Source organism: Euphorbia lathyris, chromosome 10 (assembly GCF_963576675.1).
Source record: "Euphorbia lathyris chromosome 10, ddEupLath1.1, whole genome shotgun sequence".
Taxonomy (NCBI): domain Eukaryota; kingdom Viridiplantae; phylum Streptophyta; class Magnoliopsida; order Malpighiales; family Euphorbiaceae; genus Euphorbia; species Euphorbia lathyris.
Window position 1 is genome coordinate 46,908,598 of NC_088919.1, and position 23,275 is coordinate 46,931,872.

The 23,275-nt window shown below is 38.2% G+C and overlaps 1 pseudogene; it reads right to left on the minus strand.

Annotated features, from left to right (window-relative positions):
- Nucleotides 1–475: 475 nt before the first annotated feature.
- Nucleotides 476–23,245, minus strand: LOC136208113 (putative wall-associated receptor kinase-like 16; annotated as a pseudogene).
- Between the last annotated feature and the right edge of the window lie 30 nt (nt 23,246–23,275).

Here is a 23,275-nt window from a genome sequence, read left to right on the forward strand (position 1 = left end):
TACCCTCATTCCAAACAAGAGTTATCATTAACTCTTACTAACCATTTCTTTGTGAAGCCATCCAAAGCTCCATCCAATCAATACTCTTAAGATAAATACAAAGATAAATAATAAAAAATATAAATGATAAATACAAAAGAGATATAAAATCTTTCTAAAATCCACCAACATTCAAACAATCCTTCTAAAAGAGATATATTCTTAACAATCCACCAACATTCAAACACTTTGAATCTCTTCAATCTCATCTCAAGAACTCACAATAAAACAAAGCATTTCATTGAGTTTATTAACATTACATATATAACCACAATAATTATATAGGACTTGAAAACATAAACCTCTACAAATTCCAAATCTGAATTTGTGAAACCATGAGATTATGCAATCAACTAGTCGTGGACCATTCAAAAACTGAGACATCAAACAAGTGGCATGTCACCTCAAGATTGGTCTAGGAGGAATTGATCTGGGAACATATGTCATCTCATGATTGGTGCGGAACGGTGTAGAAAGTCTCCGAGCAGTCGGTCTCTTCATTCTCATCATGTTGATCCCTTGAAATCTCCTGCATAACAATAGAAGAGTGGCCACTCTCTCCAGTCTTGTTATGTTGCTGCTTTAACTTGGCAAGTTCTTCAACAACTTCTTTCATTGTTGGCCTTTCATCCCCAATTATATTCATGCAATTGTTTGCAAGATTTGCAAACACTTGAATCTCTTCCATCTCATCATCAGAATTCACAACAAAACAAAGCATTTCATACACTCTATTATCTTCCAACGCTGACCGAAAGTACTGAATTGTATTCTTTCCGCCCCATCTCGCCACAGAGTTTGGCTTCGCCCCCCTTAAAAGCTCGACAAGAACAACTCCAAAACTATAAACATCGCTCTTTTCTGTTAAGATACCCGTAGTAAAATACTCTGGATCCATGTAGCCCAAAGTCCCTCGTATTTGTGAAACCATAATTTTATGATCCGGGGGAATTATCACCGAAGCTCCAAAATCCCCAACCTTTGCAGTGTACTTCTCCTCAAGGAGTATGTTTGCTGGCTTCACATCTCCATGAATTACCGACGGATCTGCGAGGGAATGTAAATATTCAAATGCAAGTGCAGCTTCTCCAGCAATTCTCAAGCAATTTTCCCAACTTTTCACTATCCGAATAGATGTTTCATGATGAAGATAATGGTCTAGACTTCCATTTGAAATGAACTCATAAACTAGCAATGGAATTTTAGTCTCCAAACATAATCCCAAAATCTTTACGACATTTTTGTGGTTAATTTGTGAAATAATCCCAATTTCATGCTGGAAATCTTCATTAATAATTGTTTTATTAAAATCTTTAGGCTTTTTGATTGCTACTTGAGTACCATCTTTAAGTTTTCCTTTATAAACAGATCCAAAGCCACCTTCACCGAGGAAGTTACTTTTGTCGTAATTTTTGGTCGCCTTTGCTAGCTCATTGCCGCTAAAATCCTCACTCTTTGGTGCTCCAATAATTTTCCCCCATTCCTTAAGAAGTTCTTTTGTTTTCTTCGCTTGTTCAACATTATGGTAATTAAGATACTAATAATCCCAATTAGCACCACTAAGATTACGACTGCAATAAATCGAAACCACATAGAACATATCAGCATATATATTGTGAAATATGGATGTTGTTACTTTTAAAACCTATCTCAAAATTGGAGGATTGCCTCTTACTTCTATATATATTAATGGTTCTCCAAGTATTAGGAATGGAACACTAATACTATAAAACTTAATTGTTATAGTTTTGATTTCTCATGTAGTCCATTTACACAGATTCCGACAACTACAGTAATTGGAAAATACATGAACACCACACATAAGCTCGATTTTATACACGTATTTACATGATACCAAACCCAACTCAGTCATTTTCAGTCCTATCCTCCTTTTCCATTTCTCAAATTAACAAAACCTAGCAATGCAAAACTAGATATTTTTTAATTGTTTTTTAAATCACATTAAAAGATGTGGCTTATGTGTCATTTTCAGTAACTGTTATTGCCAAAATCTGGATCAATTGACTACAAAAAAAAAAAAAAAAAAATCAAATGTACAGTTGAGTAATTTTGATGTTAAAAAGATAGATTTTGTGACATTAATTAATCCTGTAATTCTGTGTAGTTCTTAGAATGCTCAAAGGTCTGATTTGTAGTTCCTTAGTCCCCTCATCACATAATTAGCATAATATGATTTGGGGTAAGTGTAGTATTCTCCTAAACTTCTAATATCTCTCTTTTAATTTTTAGTACATTCCACACAACTTTTTCTAAAAAAGAGCGGTCCGGTCGCACTACGCATCCCCGCTGAGCGAGGGTCCGGGGAGGGGTCCCACTACAAGGGTGTACTGGCGCAAGCCTTCCCCTGCCAATTTATTTGGCAAGAGGCCGCTCCTAAAAATTATATGTAGACTAAATTTACTATTACCAAATAATTATAAGGATAAAAATTTGTATCTTATCCTAAAAAAAAAGAATATAGTGAGTTGGAGAATCTCACAGTGGTTTTCACATTGTCAATAACTCATGAAATGAAATTTACCAATCAGCGTATTAGATTTAGTCATATTAAAATTTTAGTCCTGCCATTCTAATAAATCTAAATCTAACGTGATTGAGTTAGTTGGAAGAGTAAGTTGTAATTACCTACGAAAACTTCCATGAAGCGTGATTGTCGGCAGCCGACTTTTCCATCACCAGACATTCCGAAAGAGCATTGACATGTATAATTCCCAATTGTGTTCCTGCAATGACCGTGGCATTGGTACTTGCTTTGATCCTTGCACTCATTAATGTCTACAAAACATATGAAAGATATATAAGCATAACTACTTAATTTCAGAATATATCTACACTTTCTGAAAAATTATGACCTTGGCATCCATGACGAAGATATGGATTTCCAGCAAATCCTGGTTTGCACAAGCAACATATCCTTTTCCATTTTTGGAGTAGACGCAATCTGTATTATTCCCACAAGCATATGTACCTGTATCCTTTGCTCTTTGGCATGTCTTTTCTTCAACCACCCATTCAATTACAGATTCTGCTTCCATATATTCTTCTGGATACCGCCTATCGGAGAGGCTAAAATCAACAATTTTAAAACTCCTTTGATCGGACAAGAATGCAATTCCACACGGATTTATGTCGAGAACTTTCGAATAATGCCATTTGCTTTGAAGAAAAAACTTCAGTGAAGAAAAAACTCGTTTTCTTCAAATCTTACATCTTCATGACATACCGACAGACAACCGGTCTCAAAGTTTTCTTCTGTGTCTGTCAGTGCACCCGCTGTATCACATCCAAAAACAGTGAGTTTGTTGTGTTCGTGGGAGAATCTGAAATTATCTCCCAATGTTATTTCTGAGTTGGTATTATCAGTTTCTGCTGTCAGGTTGTAATTGCTTCGAGTTTTACAGAGATTAAGCCGTCGTCCATGGACATATTAACGATCGTAATGTTATCTCTGAGAACCAGTGTCGGAGGAGAAGTGGTGAAGTTACATTTTAGCAGGAAATCAGAGGTGCCGTTGTTGATGGCGCATCTGGGTTCGTCGAGCCCAAAAGGGTAGAAACTGTCGCTATTTCCACACTTTTCTCTACACCGGTCGAGAACATTTGGCCACGGTTTCATCGGTAATACTACCGAAAACCATAACACTAATAAGTAGATGAGAAGAGCTCTCATTTTTTGCATCTGAACCAACTATGGCTTCATCCTATTCCTTTCTTCTTTAATATGAAAAACTATCAACTAGGCACATGGGCAAATACAAAATTCCAAATTTTCGATTACTAACTATGGCTTCATCGAATTATGTAAATCTATTATTATTCTGATTGTATGTTTAACTTCATGCTACAATTCTGATAGATTGATTCCATTCCAGAAGATATTGTACTCAATTATTCAATAAAACTTACTAAAAGTGTAACATACACGTGAATATATATTTTAAGTATTGTAGGGAAACATGAAATGGTCCATTCCATAAGAAATGAATAGTATCAAGGATATGAATAAGGCGAAACACAAGGACAATAATTGTTTAAATTTATTCATAATACTTTGGTTGTCTTGTTGTAACAGTCGACAATTGCATGGAGTTTTACAGCAGAGGTAGCAAATTCGGGTTTTGTGTCAAATTCACGATATCTCATATATATGTTTCATATGGTCATATATGATATAAATGAAAGAAAAATGAATTTCGTGTCAATCATATCGTGTAAGTGAGGTTGTTTCGGTAAATCGTGTTTTCCTGTCAGAAATTGCCACATCTATTTTACAGAGATTAAGTCGTCATCTATCAAGATACAGAGACGTATTGGAAGAGTTCTTATTTTTCTGGAAAAGAGAAAGAGAAGAATAAGAAGAGTCTCAAATCACAAAGTACAAATGAAGAGCTAGAAGCATGCCACTGGTCTTTATCGGACCGAAATAGACTTTTGAGTTTCTAAGGGCATTTTGATCTTCTCAACTCAGTCAGGGGCAATTGTGCCCAAACACACTAATAGTATGTTCCAGAAGCTTGAGAGCACATGGTATAGTGCACCGTAAGTCACACAGTCAAAACCATCACAAATCCCAACCATTCATTTTAAGCCCTAAAATCAAAGCACAAGGTTGCTCCAAGCGTCGCTGTCCTTTTTTCCTTTAATTTTCTTAGTGTAATTGCATTACTTGGTGAGCAAATCTAAGAACAATATAAATAAGTAAGTTCATAGGTTATTAAATTAATGAGAATCAAAACAGTAAAAAGTGTTTCCTGTTTTTACCTTATTCATTTTCTTATGGTATCAGAGCAACCACTCTGCTCATCTTAAAAGATTTGAGAGCAAGCTCTAATGGCTGTACCCTTAATCAGCACAAGCAGCCCATACCATCCCCCACAGAATGAAACCCTATCTTTGGCTCTGGTTTCTCAGGTCCTTACTGGGCCAAACTATCATCAATATGGTCTCGATCGGTGAAGGTTGTGCTGATGTCCAAAAACAAATACTCCTTTGTGGATGGAACGATCACATCGCCAGCCATAGGAGACAACATGTATAACCAGTGGGAGCGCTGCAACAACATGGTGATGTCCTGGATCCATCATGCTTTCTCCCCATCCATAGTTCGAAGCATCATGTGGATAAACAAAGCCGAAAAGGTTTGGACAGATTTGAATGTAAAGAAATTGTAAAACATTATTTTGATTTTGGGTGAGCAAATGTACTTTTTGTGAATATATTTTTTCTCAAATGGTCCTTATTTCTTGTTTTTTCTAGGGTCCGTCAAAAGATAAATGTAAAACAAAGATTACAACCTTATAAAGAAAAGAAAAAACGGTTACAACACAGAGAATATAGATTAAACACTTGCATAATAACAAAAACAGTGTTCTAATTTTAAATATTGGAACAAAAATAAAAAGTATGTTCAAATTAAAAAAAATACCAAGAATACAAAATCCGTCTTTCATTATAACAAAAAGGGAAAAGTACAAAAATAAACCTTGGGGTTACACCTGTTTTCGAACAATATCTATGTGGCTTAAAAGTTTGCGAAATCGTACTTTGAGGTTTATTCCGTTAGCAAACACATACCAAATTGACTAACGATGTTAAAAGTCAAAGAGAAAAGAGTTAATTTGGTCGTTATATTTATTTATTTTATGAATTAACCCCGTTATTATCTAATTATCACAAATAAACCTCAAAATAAAAAATAAAAAACATAATCTTCTCCATACCTCTTTAATTTTTTACGTTTTTTTCTTCTTTCTCTCTCCTCTTTGTAAATTTCTCTCTAAAATCAATTGAATTTTCATCTATTTTTAAATCTAATTTTTAACTTTTTTTTTTTTTTTTTATGATTTTGAAGATTTGGGGTTTTGAGAATCCATAGTTGTTGACTGAGTAGGGTTCTGTGAGTTTTCAAATTGGACACTTTCAGAAGCTATTTGGGCTTCTTTTGGAGACAACCTGCAAAACTTAATGAGGTATGAAATAGCAAAAGTGTGTGGCTTTGGATCAAAAGAACAGTTTTACATAGCAAACTAATTAAGCACGATTGAACGAAAAATCATGCTCCAATTTTTTTTATTGTAATCCAATTGCCAATGCTGATGCACTAGCATAAAGGGAGCCTAGAATCATGGAATGTCATTACCTCAAAAATTAAGTTAATTTGGTCATATATTTAGAGTGGTAGGCTAATTAAAAATTAGATTTAGAAAGAGATGGTGATTTTAGAGAGAGAAATTAATAAAGAAGAAAGAGAGAAGAGAGAGGAAGAAGAAAAAATAGAAGAAATTAAAGAGACACCGAGAAGATGGTGTTTTTTATTTTTATTTTTTATTTTGGGGTTTGTTTGTGATAATTAGATAATAATGGTGTTAATTTATAAAATAAACAAATATAAGTACAAAATTAACTTTTTTCCTTTTAACTTTTAACACTGTTAGTTAATTTGGTATGTGTTTGCTAACGGAATGAATACTATTTTGTAAATTTTTAAATCACAAGGTTGCAATCGAAAACAGGTGTAACCACAAAGTTTATTTTTGTACTTTTTCCTAATAAAAATATTGATGTTTTTTTCAATATGTAGTTAAATTTTTAAAAATGATGATACAAAATTAAAAGCGTCATTAATTGATTATAAAAGACGACACAAACAAAAAATCGTGGTTGAATTTTTAAATATGGAACAAAAAAAAATCAAATTAAAATAATAAATATTAAGAGACTTTTTCATGATACAAATTCTAAACTGCCCTTAATTTAAAGAAAAATACCGATATTTTTTTCCATATATGTTGTTAAAGTTTTTAAAATTCTGACAAAAATGAAAAGCGTCATTAAGTGATTATAAAAGACAATATAAATATAAAAAAACATGTTTACATTTTTTTTAAAACGTCGTTAAATTTCCATAAAAACCGACACGAATATAAAAATTTGGCCAAATTTAAAAATATGTACACATTAATGATTCTTGCATATACATTGCCCTAACCATAAGGACAAATGTCATCAAAACACCACTTTAACCAAATCCATACTTCTATCTTTTTTTAAGTGGGTTTATGGCCAACTTTTACTTCCCTGGTTACAATAACAAGCATTATGCACATAACCAAATGAAAAGTCCTATGAACACAATAAAGATTGGATCAGATATACAAACACATAATAATTGGAAACTCTAACACTATAACTAAACTCTCCGATACATAAATAGTTACTGAACAAAGGTAAGAAATTCTAAGTGGCCACTTTTCATAGAATGGTGTGATATATATGCTTTCTCCATTAGAATTTTCTGGACTCTCAATAACCAAATTAATTTAGTCATTCACCGTTGGATTTATGGTTATTACAATCCGAAAGTAGAGATTTAAAACATCCTAAAACTTAAATTTAACTCTCAAATTCTTTTTGATTTCCCTTTTCTATTTTGGGGATACATAACAAATATATACATTGAAAACTTATATTAAAATGTAATTTTGTGCGTAAGAATAGTTAATTTGAAACCTTCACATCCCAAAAGGTCTTATCCTTATAAACCTTTCTGATAACAAGTAGAGAAATTCTGATCAACTTCCGTCCCTATGGGGGCGTTGTTGGGTTCGACGGGGGGAAGCTCCCATGCCAAAGTCAGTAAGATGAATCAAGGAAATAAACTGAATTGACAAAGGTTGTGAGAATGTGTACCTTGATAGCCTAGGGAATCAGGCTATATAGCTGAGAAGTTGTAACCTTCAGGTAACTAGAAAGTCTCCATTAATGCCCCATTAATGGCGGTTACGAGTTATCTTTAACCTGGCAGTTAGCTAATTGATAACTCATTAATGATCTTTATGGACGAGTCGGCGGCCAGCCGTTATAGTGGCGAATCAGGTGAATGAAGAGATTCGCCTCATAGGTCCACCAGCGGATCTCTCAGAGCAGGTCCGTGGAGATCCGCCTGCCAGCTCCCCTTTGGGGATCACTACGCGGCGTTCTTGAGGTGAATATCCCTTTTAGTCCTCGGGTTAATATCTCGATGTTATCAGAAGCCCCCCCAAAATGTCCTTAAAGTCCTTTAGGGCTTTTGAGCTTCCGCGCGCCGTCATAAACACCTGCATTAATGAGCACACTGTTCAATGCCAATGGATGAATGACACATGTAGTGGACGCACTGTCCCAGAAAGGAGAAAACTTTCTTCTTCCTCTTTCGCTTTCCCTTTCTTCTTCACTTCTTCGTTTTTTCTCTATTGCTCGAAGCTTTTTCCGGGAATGTTTCAGAGTTTCGCACCAAGCTTCCGATTTCTCATGTAAGTTCATTTTCTTTTGTTTAACTTTTCTCTGGCTGTTTAGAAGTTCGTCTTCATCTTCTAGATCAACTTCAGAATTTTTTAATTCAACCTCTTCTCCCGAAATAGAAGTCGATTTTAGTTGGACTACTTCGTCATCGGAGAACTCTTCTTCTTCCGAGGGCACGATTAACTCTGTTTTAGCTGGGTTTAGTGACTCGGCGCGTAATCACTATCAAACTCGTTCCACTAGGAACCCGATTCTTTTTACTTCTGTCTCTGGCGCCGCTCCGGCCGGTGCATCTAGGTGGTTTCCGGGGACAATGGCCTCTTCTTCAATTCCTCCTAGGAAAAAGAATCCCCGAGCGGAGTCTACTCCGTCTCGTATGAGCGTCGCGGATCTAGTGGATCTGGCGAATCGCTTTCCATGGATCAAGAACTATGAGACTCAGCTTGCCGCATCTCATCAACGTCCTTCCTGTCCGCCTAACGGTTTCCTTACACTATACTGCAGTCACGTGGAGAGAGGGTTCCGACTTCCTCTTCCGAAGATGATGGCGGACATCCTCTCCTACTTTGACATCACGGTCAGCCAGCTACATCCCAAGTGCTGGTTAGATATCGCTTTAGACTGCTACCTCGTCTCAAATTTAGGAGTGGTATATATGGGTCGTATCTTTAGAGCTTTTCACAAACCATCAAAACGGAAGTCCGAATCCTATCTCACGTTCGCCAAGTTCGAAGTATATTCGCCCTTTAGTGACAAAATGTCCAATGTCCATTGCTGGGATGAGAGATTCTTCTACGTGAAGATAAAAGATGGGGAACCACTGGGTTTTCCTTCGTTTTGGAATCCCAGGCCGTTACATATGACGGGCGATATGCGAATTTTAACGGATAGTGATGAGAAGGTGGCGGAGCTCATGAAGCAGATCAAGGCGGATGCATGGACATATGCGGATGCCTTAGCTTTCATAATAAGTGATATTCCATTGATTCGCCGGGAAGGGATCAATTCATTTACTCAAAGATTACGCAATTTGACCAAGGTACCTTTCATTTCTTCGTGAACTTTGATCACTTTAATGTTTTCTTTGGCAGGGGTTTATCTAAGGCCAATCACGCTCTTACAGAGAAGCGTAGGAAGTTTCTGGAGGCTGAAGCACGCAAGAAAGATCAAGCGACGAATCCTCAAACGGATACTGGAAAACGTCCTGTAGAAACAGTGGTTGGGCCGTGATAGGGGTCAAAAACCCCTATCATTGGGTATGGTTTTAGGACGGGTTTTAGCATTATTTAGTTAATAAGCGAGCATTTCTCGCATTTAAATGCTTTTGTGTGAGTTAGTTAGGAATTGGAAACGTTTTATTCATTTTTCGTTGTTTAGGCTCGTTTTATGATCAATCTAGGCAATTATGGCCGAAATAGCATGCATAGTATAATTTCGTTATCTTTTGAAGCTATTTGGTCCGTCAAAAGTCGCACCAAACGAAGCGTTTGCTCAAAATAAGCGATTGAATGATCAATTTAGCTTTTGGACTAATGTTATCTGGAGTTTATGTACGTGCGCAGGTGTAAATTCGGGCGAAAAAGGACATCGACAACATTTGGCAAGCTTCGAGGGCATGCCGGGCGAAAACGCTCGATGAGCGGGCCTCCGTGGGCCATTTCTGCTCGCCTAGCAGGCCCCTGGAGGCCTGCTCGTCGCGAGTAGCCCTGCTCGCCGAGCAGCTTGCCCTGCTCGGCGAGCAGACCTGCGGGAATTGGTCAAAAAGACCAATTCCGCCCCCACGAAGCCACAATGGACCCCACATCTTCCTACACCAATAAGGACACGAAAATAGGTCAAAAAGAGGGCCGAGCCGCGTCTATAAATAGAGTTTTTCCAATGTAAATTAAACATCTTTTATCTTTTGTAATTTACTTAGCTTTTCACCTTGAGAAATCCTCTCCACCTCCTCCATATCCTTCAAACCTCCATTGAAGACACCTCCGAAGCTCCATTCACCGAGGATTGCTCAAGCTTCATCCTTAAGTCCTAGAACGACGCCTGCATTGGTAGACAGGTTCCCTAAAAGGGATTTTCCTTCTTTTACATTCTGTCTAGCCTCTGATACATGTTATGAATTCTAGGTTTATTGTAACTTCGTGACAATGTTTCCATCTTTGATATATATTATAGTTCTTGTTTATTCAATTGTTTTAATGCTTTAATCTTTGTCTTATGCTTTGTCTGATTGGTTTAACTCATTCGATAATCCCAAAATCAAGTTGGCACATATTGCGAGCTGAATCTGACATAGTCAGTGCCTATAGGATTGACGACCCTATAGAAGATTAAGCCCAAATTACTGAGCCTTAGAGCGAGTTTCGGCCTTACAAGGGAATCACGAACTATGGACTTTAGGAGGATAGGTCGGGTTAATCACCTCGGACACAAGTGACTTAGGTTTTAATTCAATTGTTTAAATTATCTATTTTCGTTATCATCGTAACCCTTCATGTTCCTTCGGTTAATTGCATTGGTAAAAGATCACTTAGGGGTAGAGTAACTTAATTAGGCGTAGAATAACTTAGTTAGAATCGGATAATTTAGTTAGGAGTAGTATAATTCAACCTAGGAGTAGATTAATTTAACAAAACAAACTCAAAACCCCCTAAGCCTAGATAATTTCCGAGATCGAGTAGCTCGGTACTTGCAGAAATAAATCCTGTGGATGATAACCTGGACTTAACCAGAAATTTATTACTTGATAACGACGGGGTACACTTATCCCTTAGTGAGTTCTCATCTCAACCTTAGGTGGGGACGCATCAAGTTTTTGGCGCCGTTGCCGGGGATTTATTTCTTCTGCAATATCGAACCAAAGGTCGATTTGTTAGTTTAGGCATTCTTTGTGAATATATTCTTTGTTAATATCATTATACTTGTTTATATATATACTGGTTGATTACTTAAATTCTGTAACATTACTTGTACTTATAAAAATCGTTCTTCCAGCAACTATGGACAACAGAGCGTCAGATCCGTCCATGAACGATCTCAACACAAAAATGGATTTCCTTGTGGCTTCATACAGCCATAATAACCAACCAAGGACACCATTTTGCGAGAGATGCGGCCAGAATCACCCCGGTAGGGTATGCCACATCAACTATTACGTACCTAGAGGTGAGAATGTAAGTTATTTGGGTAATCATTAAAGGTATAATTCTGAACCCTCAACTTACAACTACTACGATAAGGAGCATACACGATATCCACCGGCGCCCTACATGGCACCCATGGATACCCTTCCATGTCCACATTCTAACTCTGATTTTTACGGCAGGCAAACAGAGTGCTCAGAAGGAATAATGACCCTCTTAAGAGAGATATCCGTCCGACTGGCAGCCAACGAGGAGGCATGCAGGACCCTGAGTAACCAACTTGCCATAATCAGACAAGAAGAAAGGGAATGCCAAAAGGCGTTCCTCTTACAAGAGAGCCGATTCATGCCATCGCCCTAAGGAGCGGCATGGAAGTGGACACACTCGTGGCACCTCCATCGCAAACGTATCCGTCACCTCAGGTAAGTAGGGAACCGGAAGTGGTAAGCAACCCCGGTCCCGCATCTGAAACTCCAGCTCCTGAAGTAGCTGTAGAAAAAGTAGTTAGGCCTTATACACCAAAACTACCATTCCCTCAGAAGCAGAAAAAGGCCAACCTAGATAAGAAATTTGCTCGGTTTTCGGAAATCCTTAGTAGATTAGAAATAAACATTCCATTAATGGAAGCACTAGAGGAGATGCCGAACTATGCAAAATTTCTTAAAGACATGTTGTCGAAAAAGAAAAAGTTTGGGGAAAATGAGATAGTGGCTTTAACAGAACAATGCTCGGCCATAATCACCCATAAATTACCCCCCAAGCTTAAAGATCAAGGGAGCTTTACCATCCCATGTAGGATAGGCAACATGCACATAGATAGGGCATTATGCGATTTAGGAGCAAGTATTAATCTTATGCCTTTATCAATTTTTAGGAAATTGGGACTCGGAGAGCCTAAACTGACAAACATGACACTGCAGCTGGGGGACAGGTCGATTGCACGGCCTAGAGGCATAGTTGAAGATGTATTGGTGAAGGTGGACAAACTGATCTTCCCGGTCGATTTTGTGGTCCTCGACATGGAAGAAGATGACTCCGTCCCCATTCTTCTTGGGACACCGTTTCTTGCAACCGGTAGGACACTGATAGACGTCCATCGAGGTAAATTGGTCCTAAGGGTGTAGGACGAAGAGGTAACATTTAACGTTTATGAGTCTATGAAATTTCCTCAAGAACGCTCCAAAAGTTGTAACTTTGTAGATGCGCTAATAGATGAATGTATTGAGGAAGTTGACCTTAACATAAGAAATGCCTCTTTAGAACTCGGTCTAGGTGGTGAGGAATGTAAAAACTCGAATGAACCATTTGAAGATCTCCCACCTTAAAAATGTTATTGGGTTAAGGGTAGAAAAGAGTGTTGGTCCCTGATAATTAGTTCCAAGGGGGGGTTAGGAACTAATATAACTTTTTCGCGTTTTAACTGAGATGACCAGAAGTTATATTGGGAGTTTATTAACTCTGATTTTGGTCAGCTTGGTGAGATATATTTGAAGACAGCTTTAGTCAGGAGTTGACTAAGGTTGTTTTCACGTGAGTTGAAAATTGATACTCTTAAATGCCAGCTTCTAACTCAGCACCACTTATTTACTCAAGGTCAGCTTAGACAATTTATATGCTGAGTAAATTTAACAAACAACACATTCAATATAAAGAGAGAGTTCAGAGATTACTCAGTATCACTTATCCTGCTTCGGCCTCTCTGCCTACGTCCAGTCCCTAGAGTCCTCCGGGCTTTTTGAATCCAATACTGAGCTCTTTAAAGGTAGAGCACAAACCAATTACAAGGCAGTTGAATATGCAAGAGTACCTTCCTCTATTCGTCTACTCAACTCCTACTAAGTGCTACAACCCAGCACCTAGATTTCTCTACTACTGAAATGCTAACAACCTAGCACTCAGCTTTACTCTCTCAATATCACTATTGATCACAGACTTGTTCCTTTTTGAACTAAAGAACACTTTAGATGATTACAACTCAATCTAGCATTTACACAAGAATAAAAACGTGGGTGTAAGATTCTTTTTGTATTTGAGTGCTTTTGAGACTTTCTCTCTTGTATTTTTCTTTTGATGGATCAGTTCACCGTGAATGTTTAGGTTCTTCGATTGTCCTTATATAGGCTAAATCCTGTGGATATGATCGTTTAAAATGTCTTGACCGTTGCTACCAAAACGGCTCTTTTGGGGAATATTTTTTGGAAATCTTCAGACTGCCCACCATTCCCTGCTTCTGTTTTTCTTCAGGCGTCAGGTTGTCTTTTAGCTCTGTTTTGTTTGTCTGTGACAGTTGTCTGTTTCCAATAATCCAACGTCCCATGACTCTCGGAATCAGTCTTCTTAGGTATCTTCGAGGTTCCAATTATTGGTGCAGAAGATTGGCAGACTTTGTCTTTTAGTAAAACGGATCCTTCATGTTGTCCTGATGAATACTCAGCTTCATTTGTTCTTTTCGAATGTTCATGGTTCATGCTGAGTTCCTTCAAGGTCAGCTCCGTTTTGTTTAACCGCTTTTGAAGAGGTCTTCAGCTTTAGTCAGCTTCGTTTTAACTCCACTCAGCTTCTATTCTGTCATGCTGAGTTCTTTTCTACTCAGCTTCATTTGTGCTGACTTTTGTCCTGTCTTTTATTTTATATATTTTTGCACTCAAGATTTAACAAACATATTAGTACAATTAAATCAAAGCATCTAAATTTAATTGCCTCTTAATCATGGATGATTTTGTCAAATCAAAATCTTGTGGAAAGGTGTTTCAACAAAGAGGACCTTGATCGTGAGATCAAACCTAAACCTAAAACCTCGTTAGAGGAACCTCCAAAATTGGAGCTTAAGCCCTTACACAATAATCTGAAATATGTTTTTCTTCAACCTCCCACAAATTTACCCGTTATTATTTCTTCTTTGTTGACAGTTGAACAAGAAGAAAAATTGGTGGAGGTGCTGATGCAACATAAAGGGGCCTTTGGATGGTCGATCCACGACATCAAAGGCATCGACCTCAAAATCTGCACGCATAGAATTTTCCTTGAGGAAGAGATCAAGACATCCGCCCAACCTCAACGACGGCTCAACCCTAATATGAAAGAGGTGGTAAAAGTCGAGGTTATAAAACTCCTCGACGCGGGTATCATCTTTCCGATTTCTGATAGCCAATGGGTAAGCCCGGTTCAATGCGTGCCCAAAAAAGGGGGAACAACGGTAATGGAAAATCAAAAAGGGGAATTAATTCCAACTAGAAAGGTTACGGGTTGGCGTGTATGCATAGATTATAGGAAATTAAATGAGGCCACCCGTAAAAACCACTTTCCCTTACCATTTATTCATCAAATGTTGGAACGATTGGCAGGGCATGAATTTTTCTGTACTTTAGATGGGCTATCCGGCTATATGCAAATTCCTGTGGACCCTTTGGATCAAGAGAAAACCACATTCACTTGCCCCTATGGGACCTTCGCATATAGGCGTATGCCTTTCGGATTGTGTAATGCCCCTGCCACGTTCCAACGTTGTATGATGGCTATGTTTTCTGACATGGTCGAGGAGTTCCTAGAAATTTTCATGGATGATTTTAATGTTGTAGGACCTACTTTCGACCAATGTCTTGAAAACTTGGACCGAGTCTTAGAACGTTGTGAAGACAAGAACTTGGCACTTAATTGGGAAAAGTGCCAGTTCATGGTCCAAAATTGTATAGTAATAGGACACAAGGTGTCGGGAAAAGGGATCGAGGTCGATCCGGCAAAAATTGAGGTAATTGAAAAACTGCCACCTCCTACCAATGTGAAATTGGTTAGGAGCTTTTTAGGACATGCGGGGTTTTATAGACGGTTCGTTAAAGACTTTTCAAAAATCATTAAACCACTCACTCAATTATTACTGAAAGATGCTGATTTTAATTTCAATGAAGAATGTATGCTTGCATTTAAATTACTGAAAAAGAAATTAATTGAAGCACCCATTATGGTAAGCCCGGATTGGTCCCTTCCCTTTGAGTTAATGTGCGATGCCAGTGATCTGGCTGTAGGAGCCTATCTTGGGCAGAGGGTAGATAAACGTTTTCGCCCAATCTTCTATGCTAGCAAAACCTTAAATGATGCACAGCAGAATTATTCAATAACTGAAAAGGAATTGCTAGCCGTAGTGTTTGCCTTTGACAAATTTAGATCTTATTTGGTGCTGTCTAAGGTAATTGTTTTTACTGACCATGCAGCCTTGAGATATCTGATGAGCAAGCAGGATGCAAAACCTAGGCTGATCCGTTGGATCTTACTACTCCAAGAATTTGACATCGAGATCAGAGACAAGAAAGGGGTGGAAAACGTGATAGCGGACCACCTATCCAGGTTAGAGTCAGATCAGCAATCCTTAGAGCATGAGGCAATCAAGGAGGTATTCCCAGATGAAACATTATATTCGGTAAAAACTCTCCCCTGGTTTGCAGACATCGCGAACTACAAAGTCAGTAACATTCTTCCTCTTGATTTAGATGCAAACAAAAGACGTAAGTTTTTGTTTGAAAGCAAACAATATTTTTGGGAAGAACCTTATTTATTTTGATTCTGCACCGATGGCATGATTAGGAGATGTATACCTGAGGAGGAGGTAGAGTCAGTGATTAAAATGTGCCACTCTAGGGAACCAGGCGGCCACTTTGGGCCAGACAGGACAGTGGCAAAAATTCTCCAAAGTGGGCTTTGGTGGCCACAAATGCATAGTGATGTCAATAGTTATATTAAATACTGTGTTGCATGCCAGATAGTAGGGAATATTTCTAGGAGGAATGAGATGCTTCAACAAGGCATACTCGTCTGTGAGCTATTGGATGTTTGGGGCATAGACTTTATGGGACCTTTCCCTATGTCATACACCAACCAATAAATTCTTGTCGCGGTTGATTATGTCTCTAAATGGGTAGAGGCCAAAGCCTTACCCACAAACGATGCTCGAGTAGTGATAAAATTCCTGAAAAAGAATATCTTTACCAGATTTGGTACCCCCCGGACTATCATTAGTGATGGGGGATCCCATTTCTGCAATAAGCAATTTGACACATTGCTCCAAAAGTATGGCGTAGCCCATAGGGTCGCAACACCTTACCATCCTCAGACAAGTGGTCAGGTAGAAGTGTCAAACAGAGAGCTAAAACGCATTCTTGAGAAAACGGTGGGGAATGCTAGAAAAGATTGGAGTCTTAAACTGGACGATGCTCTTTGGGCATACCGGATAGCATTCAAGACTCCCATAGGAATGTCCCCCTACCGTTTAGTTTTCGGGAAATCTTGTCACTTGCCTGTTCAATTAGAGCACAAAGCTTATTGGGCGCTGAATTTCTAAACTTTGACCCTAAACTTTCAGGTGCCTCGACCATGTGCTGTTAATATACCACAGTTTTGATTTCTCCACGCATCTCAGGCTCACCTGCATTTTAAATCATTCATCTTTAGGTACCCAATTATTTTTGGGTCCTCGTGGGTTAGCATAGACAGGTGCAAAGTCATGTTTTAATTTGTGACGGCATACTTTTATGGCATGGCCTTGTTTACCACAAAAGTCACAATGAGTTACCCTTTTAGGGTGACTTTGTTTTTTGTCAGCACCATTGTGCTGAGCATGCCAACATACCTTAGTGGTATGCCCTTTTTTTCCGTAAAAGTCACATTGGAAAATCCGCTTGTTATACCAACACACATCTGTTGTGTGTCCCCTTTTCCCACAGCAGTCACACTGAGTGAACTGTCTATGCTGACTAGTACCTGAGTACTCCTCATGGGACTTATTTGAGCCTTTTATTTGGTTCTGTAGGTTTGTGACATCCTTTCTCAGTTTCTTTGAATCTGACTGGACTTCCGAGATAAACTTGTGCATAATTTCCATGTTTCTATGCAAAGTTGAGTTGTCTTGGAGAAGCTAGCGAAGGTCACTAAGTTTGACCTCTTCAATCTCGTCACACCGCCTGCTGAGTGCCTTTATTTTCTTATTACACTTTTTAGTCAGTGTATATAAATCACTCAGGGCGTTAATCATTTCATTTCTAAGCAAGTGTAAGGATGTTACCTCATTTGAGTATTCCTCCTATTCAGATTCTTCAGAGAGGTCAGCTTGCTCAGATCGTGTGTGGTCAGCACCGTCATCGGCCATGAAGCATATATTTGCTGACTCGGTGGCATCAGCTTCAAATGATGTTGACTCATCGTTGTCACTCCATGTGGCCACCATTGCCTTTTTTCTTCCTTTCTTGTCTTTCTTTAGTTTAGGGAAGCTTGACTTAATGTGCCCAGTTTGATGGCACTCAAAACACGTGACAGGATTGGAGCTGTCCTTTTTGTATTTGTCACTGGACTCAGCTTTGTACCTGTTGCCTCTTCTGAATGGCCTCTTGCTGTTCTTTTCATTCTTTCTGAACAGCTTCTTCATCTTCCTTGTGAACATGGCCATTTCCTCATCATCTGATGAGTCAGCTTCGGTTGAGTCAGCTTTCATGATAAGTGATTTTTGTTTCTTGTCGTCTGACTTTTCTTTTTCTTCAAAAATTTTCATAGAGATCTCATGAGTCAGCAGAGATCCAATTAGCTCATCGTATTTATATGTGGTCAGGTCTTGAGCTTCCTCCATAGCCATTTTCTTAGCTTGCCAGCTCTTTGGTAAGCTTCTTAAGATTTTCTTCACTTGCTCTTCTTCAGTGAAGTTCTTGCCGAGTCTCTTTAGCTCATTTATGATGTTGGTGAATCTAGCGTTCATTCCTGAGATGTCCTCATTGCCGTTCATCTCGAACAGCTCGTATAATCTCATATGTTGGTTCACCTTTGATTCCTTGACCTTGCTTGTACCTTCATAGGTTACTTCATGCTTTTTCCAAATCTCATGTGATGACTCGCAACCTGAGATTTTATTATACTCTGCAGCATCTAATGCACAGTGAAGCATATTGATAGCCGAAGCATTATTTTGCAATTTTTTAAGGTCATCTTCTGACCACTCAATTTCACTCTTAACAACTTTCACATTGTCAACAGTTTTGTATGGCACGTATGGGCCTTGAACTATTGCAAGCCATGCACTCATGTTTATGGCTTGAATAAAGTTCTTCATCCTATTCTTCCAGAATGTATAATTTGATCCAAAGAATATGGGAGGTCGACTAATTGATAATCCCTCAGGGAGTATCTGTGTTGTTTGGTTCCCGGGAAGGAAATGAGTGTTGTTCTCATCCATTTATCGGGATCAGCTCAAGATTGTTAAATATTTGAGTAGTGAGCTTTTTGGCTCTGATACCACTTGTTGGTCCCATGTGATTAGTTCCAAGGGGGGGGGGGTTAGGAACTAATATAACTTTTTCGTTTTAATTATGCTGACTTAATATAATTTCTCGAGTTTATTAACTCATCTTTGGTCAGCACGGCCGATTGTAGCGTAAGACATCGTTAGTCAGATGTTGACTAGAACTGTTTTACATATGAGTTGAGAATTGACACTTTTGTGGTCAGCTTCCAACTCAGCACTCTTATTTACTCAGTGTCAGTTTAACCAATTTATATACCAAGTAAATATAACAAGCAACACAAACAGATATATATATATTGAGAGAGAGTTAGAGATTACTCAGTACGACTTATCCTGGTTTGGCCTCTCCGCCTACGTCCAGTCCCAGAGTCCCTCTGGGCTTTTTAAATCCAATACTGAGCTCTTTAAAGGTAGAGCACAAACCGTTTACAAGGCAGTTGAATATGCAAGAGTAACTTCCTTTATTCGTCTACTCAACTCCTACTAAGTGCTATAACCGAACACTTATATTTCTCTACCACTGAGTACTTAAAACCAAGTACTCAGCACAACACTCTCAATTTACAATTGATACAAGTTTGTTCTTTTCAGATGAAGAACACCTTAGATGATTACAAAATCAATCTAGCTTTTACACACGTATAGAAGGCTGGTGTAAGATCTCTTTTTGTTTTGATGTGCTTTGTTTGTATATTTTTCTCTTATTGTGTTTCGGCATTTGATCCAAGAATAATCATGTCCTTTTATAGTTAAGGTCTGAAGCAGAAATGATTTGAATCTTGAATTTGTCCGTTGTGTTGGAAATTAGGCTAAGGTATAGCAGCGGAAATATAAAAATTTTAACCTATTTCCATTAAACCTAGGATCCGTTAATTGTTATTTCATATAAAGAGGGATAAGAAGAATTACCTTTTGATGATCAATCTATCGTTGTTAATGAAGTGCCCACAACTCTTCTCCGAGTTCCCAAGCACAAAATAAAACACATGAAGATTAAGTTAGAATCAACCGTTGAATAAAAGCCAAAATAGATTGCCTCTAATTAATCAACACAAGGTCAAGGATAAAAGAAATAGATGAAATCAATTCATCGGAAGGAAGCCGTAGAAAATCTCGTCCTCGAACTGGGGTCGAATATTCTCTCTCTTGCACTATAGTAGATTTCGAAAATTACTCTAGGGATTTTTGCTTGTCTTGGCCGAAATTCCTATATAGGGGGGGGGGGGTATTTATAATCTCTTGTATCTAATCCTTAGTTAGATAGAATTAGGTTACTGAATAGGAATTCAATTCGGAATAGAATTCCTAATTATTATCTCATTATATATCTAATATATTAAGGATAATAATAATAACCTTATTGGATAATAATAGGAGTATTATAATCTAATTAAAACTCCTAACTTATTTATCTTTTAATTAATTTAATTCATAATCCTAATCTAATCAGGATTGATTAAAATCAAATTAATCATTCATGTATCATACATGAATTTCGACCCCCCCCCCATGGTCCATGGGCCTCATTGGGCTCAATTGGGCTTCCATCAATTAATTAACATCTATCTCTCTTTTAGGTTCCAAGTCTTATGTGTGACCCATTAGGTTCCTATTACTTCTGGCCGTATGCAACTATTAAATTAATTTTAAAAGAATTATATTTAATCTTTGCATAACGGAATGATGTACAGAGTATGTGATTAGCAAGTCTGTAATCATTCCCGCAGAGCCGTAAGAAGACATGTTGATTCTGTCGTTAACCTTTCCGCATTAGTTACAGTATAATTCGATCCTTTATCAACTACATCCTTGAACTGAATCTTATGACTATGGATGATGTCAAGTCACATATAGCGAGACGTTCGTTTTACTTGTATAGGCCGAGTCAACTCAAATAGATAGGTTAAGTGAAATCTGCATTTCAAGTCTTAAGCTATCGCCTTGCAAGGATTTAGAGTCGAGTCTTTCACAAGCGATCCTTGGATGTATCTCCCATTTATCGGGAGTGATAAATTCTCAATCCAATGTATAACTATCCTGAAATTACCTCCCGTGACACCCAACCTTTGTTGTTCACACCCCAGAGTCATCTCTGTTAAGGATCATGTTACAATAGGATCAAAGTCTCACATTCAGTAATTCAAAATGACCAATTAACATTCCTTTGAGTCTGAGGATTAGTTATACCTATTAATACCAATGAGATGAACATGTGACAAGGATGAATCTACCCATCCTATTATCTCAAATCGGATCCCCAATCCTAATGAACTCCCTTTCATTGGATCCACGTAACTGTCCAGATATCTGTATATATGAAGCTTGTGAGATCATCTTTCTGTCGGACAGAAGACATTGTTACATGCAAGTCTCAACAGTGATATGTCAATCCTGGGCATATCACTTGACTTGGGGTGGTTTTAAGTTTATTAGTTTATTATAAAGTTTAGTCTCACTTCATGCTTGTATGAACACTTTATGATCATTTTAAACAAACTTACGGATTTCCTTTTATTAGACTTTATTTGGTTCGTAAAAGGGATTGCCTTTATATAGTTATTTCTAAAACTTATCCCAGTAGAAGTTAGATGACGATCATGTACTCTCTGGGTTAAGGGCTTTGTCAACGGATCTGCAACGTTGTCCTCTGGAGGTACTCTTTCTATTCTCACATCTCCTCTAGCCACAATCTCTCTTACGATATGGTATCGCTTTAGGTAATGCTTGGATGCATTATGAGACTGTGGTTCCTTTGCTTGCACAATGGCTCCATTGTTATCACAGTATAGTGTAATGGGATTGACAATGTCAGACACCACACCAAGTTCTGTAATGAACTTTCTAATCCAAACTGCTTTTTTTACTGCTTCCGCAGCAGCGATATACTCTGACTCGGTCATAGAGAAAGCTACGCTTCCCTGCTTGGAACTCTTCCAACTGACCGCGCCCCCATTCAAGATAAACAGGTATCCTGATTGGGATTTAAAATCAATCTCATCTGTGAGATGACTTGCGTATGAAAATCCTTCTATTTTCAGATCACCTTCTCCGTACACTAGGAACATATCTTTAGTTATTCTCAAGTACTTAAGAATGTTCTTGACGGCAATCCAATGCTCGTCTTCCAGATCTCTTTGGTAACGACTCGTTATACTTAATGTGAACGCTACGTCAGGTCTAGTGCATAGCATAGCATACATAATCGAACCGATTGCGCTGGCGTACGAGACTACAGCCATGCATCTTTTGTCATCATCGGCTTTAGGACATTGATGATTGTTTAACTTTACTCCATGTAGCATGGGTAAGTTACCTCGTTTCGATTTAAGCATGTTAAACCGATTTAGCACATTTTCAATGTATGTAGCCTATGAAAGACCAAGCAGTCTTCTCGATATATCTCTGTAGATCTTTATACCAAGTATATAAGCTGCTTCACCAATGTCTTTCATTGAGAAGTTACCAGATAACCATACTTTTACCGACTGTATTAGAGCAATGTCATTTCCCACTAATAATATATTGTCCACATATAGTATGAGAAATGCTATAGAGCTCCCACTTGCTTTCTTGTAAATGCAAGCTTCTTCGCAATTTTGTTCGAAACCAAATTGTTTTATGGTTTCGTCAAAACGCTTATTCCAGCTTCTCGATGCTTGCTTGAGTCCATAAATGGATCTCTGAAGTTTGCAAACTTTGTTTGCATCATTTGATATGAAACCTTCAGGTTGCATCATATATACATCCTCAAGCAGGTTTCCGTTTAGGAAAGCTATTTTCACATCCATTTGCCAAATCTCATAATCGTAGTGAGCGGTAATAGCAAGCATGATTCTGATTGATTTGGACATAGCCACAAGAGAGAAAGTTTCGTCATAATCAATTCCTTGCTTCTGACGATACCCTTTCGCTACTAACCTAGCTTTGTAGGTGCTAACCTTTCCATCCACGTCAGTCTTCTTTTTGAAGATCCACCTGCACCCAATGGGTTTAATCCCTTCGGGTGGATCAACCAAAGTCCACACTTGGTTAGTATACATGGAATCCATTTCAGAATCCATGGCCTCAAGCCATGCTTTAGAATCTGGACTAGTAAGAGCATCTTCGTAGTTTTCGGGTTCGTCATCTAACACGGGAACCTCATTATCATCTCCCACTAGAAAATCATATCTAATTGGGATTTCACAAACTCTTTGTGATCTGCGAATAGGTGGCACTGGAGTCTCATCTAATGGGACTTCTTTGGGTACCTCAACCGCCTCTGTTGTTTCAGTCGATGTTTCTTCTTCTTGAACTTCATGCATTGCGCGGTGAATGTGAAGAAGTAAACCATTATCTCGGCAATAATGAGCCAACACAAATAGACGCGTCACAAGTTCCGTACAAATTGCTTCAAGTTCAATCATGCTTCCCTTTTGTGTTTCTTCGAGAAACTCTTTCTCTACTATTACTTTTTGATCATCTAGATGATAGAAGTAATATCCCATAGTTTCCTTAGGGTATCCAATGAAGAAACA